The sequence below is a fragment of the Bubalus bubalis genome, chromosome 3 (genome assembly GCF_019923935.1).
Source record: "Bubalus bubalis isolate 160015118507 breed Murrah chromosome 3, NDDB_SH_1, whole genome shotgun sequence".
NCBI classification, from domain to species: Eukaryota; Metazoa; Chordata; class Mammalia; order Artiodactyla; family Bovidae; genus Bubalus; species Bubalus bubalis.
The window spans coordinates 74,071,656-74,077,067 of NC_059159.1; positions in this window are offsets into that span (position 1 = coordinate 74,071,656).

The window sequence follows — 5,412 nt, forward strand, 5'->3', positions numbered from 1 at the left end:
AGATTTTATGATTTTTCAGAAGCTTAGCGTGCCCTCTTGTGGGAATATCAGGTAGTTATCCAAGTGCTGCCAACCATCTAAATTTGTGTTACCTTTCCCAGGTGTGTTGAGAGGGACAGGCTCCCCAATTGTGCTTTGTTTTTATTTAACTAATCTCGATGGATTTCACAGCTATAGTTAAATGGAAAGGGGTGGAAATGTGTCAGGCATTAACCAGTGGAATAAGATCATATTTTCCAAAACAATATTGATTTCTCCCCCCCACCCTTTTTCAATGTGGTGGTGGTGGGAAGTGAGGAAAAGTGTGGTAAATTTCCAGAGCAAGTCAAAATAAGGACGCTCTATTCAAGAAACGACTGCTGCTGCTGCTGCTAAGTCGCTTCAGTCGTGTCCGACTCTGTGCGACCCCATAGATGGCAGCCCACCAAGGCTCCCCCGTCCCTGGGATTCTCAAGGCAAGAACACTGGCGTGGGTTGCCATTTCCTTCTCCAATGCATGAAAGTGAAAAGTGAAAGTGAAGTCACACAGTCGTGTGCGACTCTTCGCGACCCCATGGACTGCAGCCTACCAGGCTCCTCCACCCATGGGATTTTCCAGGCAAGAGTACTGGAGTGGGGTGCCATCGCCTTCTCCTAGATGTCTTTAATTCTTGGTTGGTTGTTTAGTTGCTAAGTTGTGTCCAAATCTTTTGTGACCCCATGGACTGTAACCTGCCAGGGTCCTCTGTCCAAGGGATTTCCCAGGTAAGAATACTGGAGTGGGTTGCCATTTTATTTTCCAGGGGATCGTCCCGAACCAGGGATCGAACCCGAATCTCCTGCAGCTCCTGCTTGGCAGGTGGATTCCTTACCACTGAATCACCAGGGAAGCCCTGTCTTTACTCACAAAGAAAACACTTATTTAGGCTATCAATACCTTACACAACCCCTCTGGGGGTAATTAAACACTCAGGGACTTACACAAATATGACTACCAAATGATTGTATCTCATCATAAGAGAGATGAGAGCTCTCACCTAAGCTGTTATAAGACAGAATGAGGGTTAAGAAGAGCTTAAAGACACAATTTGCTTATTACTTCAAGGCATAAATCTTTTAAAATATTTCATATACAAAATAGTATATGAGAGGAGTATAATTAACCCCCATTTACCTATTAGTCAGCTTCAAGCATTACCAACTCATTACTAATTTTTCATTATTTAGAAGTAAATTGCAGATTTTCCAGGGGCGCTAGTGGTAAAGAATCTGCCTGCCAATGCAGGACATAAGAGACATGGGTTTGGTCCCTGGGTCTGGAAGGTCCCCTGGAGGAGAGCATGGCAATCTGCTCCAGTATTCTTGCTTGGAGAATCCCATGGACAGAGGGGCCTGGCAGGCTACTGTCCTTTCATTCATAAGTATTTCAGAAGTTAAATTTAAAAGATAAGAATGCTGCTTTAAAAATACAACCACAAAATCATAACATATAGAATTAAAAGTAATTTCTTATTATCATAAAAGATTGAGAAAGTGTCCAAATTTCCCTCATTATCTTTTAAAAAAATATTTAGACAAGGTTTAGGTTTACAATAAAATTGAGAGAAAAGTACGGAGGTATATGGCCTGTTCTCACACATGTGTAGCCTCCCCCATTATCAACATCTCTCACCAGAATAGTGCTTTTATTTTAAACCAATGACGAACCTACATGGAACCTACATGGATACATCACATCACACAAAGTCCACGGTGTTTACTCTTGGTGGTGTGAGTTCAGTGGGTTTGGACAAATGTATGATAACACATCCATCATTATAATAGTATCATACAGAATATTTTTACTCCCCTAAAATCCTCTGTGCTCTTCCTGTTCATCTCCCCCAACCCCCTCCAGCAACCACTCATCTTTTATTGTCTCCATAGTTTTGTCTTTTAGAGACCATCATGTAGTTGGAATCATACAGCATGTAACTTTCTCAGTTTGGCTTCTTTCACTTAGCTATGCCAGTAAGATTCCTCCATGTATTTTCATCGGCTTGATAGCTCAGTTCTTTTTGGCACTGAATAATATGCCATTTTCTGGATGTGCTGTACTGTGCTTAGTTGCTCTGTCGTGTCCGACTCTTGGCGATCCCATGGACTGTAGCCCGGCAGGCTCCTCTGTCCATGGGGATTCTCCAGGCAAGAATACTAGAGCGGGTTGCCATGCCCTCCTCCAGAGGATCTTCCCAATCCAGATCTCCTGCATTACAGGTGGATTCTTTACCGTCTGAGTCACCAGGGAAGCCCGAGAATACTGGAGTGGGTAGCCTGTCCCTTCTCCAGGGGATCTTCCTAACCTAGGAATCGGACCGGGGTCTCCTGCATTATAGGTGGATTCTTTAGCAGCTGAGCTACCAGGAAAGCCCAATAAAGTATTTTAAAGCTAATGTATTTCCTTTTTTTTTTTTTTTTGATATAATGCTATTGCACACTTAATTCTCTCGGTTGTGTTTGACTCTTTCTTTGTGACCCCATGGGTTGTAGCCTACCAGATCCCTCAGTTCATGGAATTCTCCAGGCAATAATACTGAAGTTAGTTGTCATTTCCTTCTCCAGGAGTATCTCCCTGGAGATATTCCCAACTCAGGAACTGAATCCCAGGTCTCCCACATTGCAGGCAGATTGTTTACCATCTGAGCCACTAGGGAAACCCTGTCTGGATGTACCACAGTTTATTTAAACATTCACCTACTGAAGGACATCTTGGTTGCTTCCAAGTTTGGGCAAGTATAAATAAAGGTACTGTAAACATTTGTGGGCAGGTTTTTGTGTGGATGTAAGTTTCTGACTCCTTTGGTAAATACCAAAGAACAAAATTGTAGGATTTTAAGGTAAGAGAAACTTTCATTTTGTAAGAAACCTCCAGCCTTCCAGAGTGGTGATACCCTTTTGCATTTCTGCCAGCATTGGATGAGAGTTCCTGTTACTCCACAACCCTCTCCCACAGCATTTCGTGTTGTCAGTGTTCCAAATTTTGGCACTTCTAATGGGTGTGTAGTGGCATTGTTTAAACTTGCATTTCCCTGATGACATATGATGTGGAGCATCTTTTCGAATACTTACTTTCCATCTGTATATCTTCTTTGGTGAGGTGTCTGTTAAGATCTTTGGCCAGTTTTTAAATTGGGTTGTTTGTTTTCTTATTGTTGTTTCTCTTAATCTATAGGTTCTCTCTCTCGCCTCCATATATTCTTTTAAAGAATCTGAGATGCTTGTCTGAAGTTTCTACAAGTTAGATTTTTCATAATGTATTAATAACATTCTGATGTTATTCCTATGTTTCCTGTAAATGAGTGGTTAGATCTAGAAACTTGATCAGATTCAGGTTCAGTTTTTTGTTCAGCAAGGCTTGTTCACAGACAGTGAGGTAGTCTTCCACCAGGGGGCGCAGTTGCTCTATGTAAAGGATGTCAACCTCTTGATCTGGGCATTGATTCATTAACAAACTAATGTTTGCGAAATAGTAATATTCTAACTATGCCATCTATTCTTATTAGGTTTTTATGATTTTTTGAATAAATTTCTCCTTATCAACTATTTTGTTACTTTATGATTTATATAAAGAGGCCAGAAAAATGCTTGATTTTTCCTCTGCTTATTAGTTTTCAAAATAATGAGTTGGTTCCCTAACACCCCATGGACTGGGGTCACAAAGAGTCCTACACGACTAAGCGACTTCACTTTCACTTTCCCTAACACCATCAAAAAGTGACCAATAAGGTTTTTTTTTTAATCATAGTGAAAAAAAATCATGATTTTTAAAAATCATAAATCATGTATGTAAATGTATCTGATATTTTTCATTCACCCGCTGAAGTCACAATACTTATTGATGCTCAAATCATTCCATCTTTGACCAGTGTAAGTCTATTCAAGTTGTCTCCTCAATCATTTTGACACCACCCTACTAATCTTTAAAAACCTTCCTGCCTTCAGCTAAGATAAGATGTTCCAGGCTTATTTTACATTTCCAACCCGAATGTGCAATTAGTTATTTCTCCAAAGTGATGGTTTTCAAAGTGTGACTGGGGTGCCCCTGGGCATCCCTGTAATCCTATCATGGGGTTTGTGTGGTCACAATTATTTTCATAAAAATACTAAGATGCTATTTGCTCTTTTAAACTCTTTTTGTCTCACAAATATATACAGAGTTTCCCAAGGTTACATGATGTATGATATTATGATTGAATGTAGAAGCAGTTTTAAGAATTCTGCTGTCATTTTTTAAGCCAGACATTAGAAAAATTTACAATGGCACTCTTCTAAGTAGTTTTTGTTAACAGATTTTTTTAATTTTTACATGTTTTAATTTCTAATGCACTAAACATCAATAGATATAACCCACATCAACAAACTCTTTGGGACCCTCTCACAATTTTAAGAATTTAAAGAGATTTAGGGAACAAAATGTTTCGAGAACAACTACTCTAAGGAGTCTTGGCTCCTTTTAATTGAAGATGGTATTTAGAGATCACAATCTAGGAGCTAGAGATATTCATGTTTACTGGGTTGGCCATAGTCCCTAGGGCGTTTCATAGGCAAATTTATATATAACATTACTACTGTCCTCCCTTTTTTGGATAAAAGGTAGTATGTACACTTCTCTCCACGTAGCTTTTTTTTCACTGAACAATATTATGTTTTCAGGCACTCACTTCATTACGTTCGTTTACAATTTATTCAACTAGCCAGTTGTTGAGGAATTTCCATATTTTATTATATATGGTGCTGCAGTGAACAATCTTGCATGTACTTTTACTACTATATCTTTAGGATAGAATTCTAGAAATTAGAATACCGGATCAAAGGGTGAATGTGTACAACTCTGCGATATATTGAGATTCTTTTTACTTCTACAGTACAGATGAAGGAAGGGCTTCCCCCAGTAGCTCAGCTATAAAGAATCCCGCCTGCAATGCAGACCCCTGGGTCAGGAAGATTCCCCTGGAGAAGGGTATGGCAACTCACTCCAGTATTCTTGCCTGGGAAATCCCATGGACAGAGGAGCCTGGCCGGCTACAGTCCAAGGGGTCGCAAAAGAGTCAGACACGACTTAGCAACTAAACAATAACAGCAACAGATGAAGGAACAGACGGAGACAGCTGCTCAGGGTCACTTTTCCAGTCACTGACAAAAGACTTAACGTCTCCACAGACTCTGTAGGTCCGTAGGGCGGGGGCGGGGGCCGCTTAGTTACCTGAAGAGTATGAGAGGTCGAAGGACTAGAGGTTCTGTTAAGGAAGAACTGGTGTGCTGGTTATTGGAAGAATGAGAATCCCCGCCCCCGCCCCTTCTGGTAATTTGGACCAGTACAGCCGGCGAGGTGTGCGGGGCTTTGCGCATGCCCAGCCACTACGCGCAGGTTGGAGTCGCTCTGAGGCAGGAGCA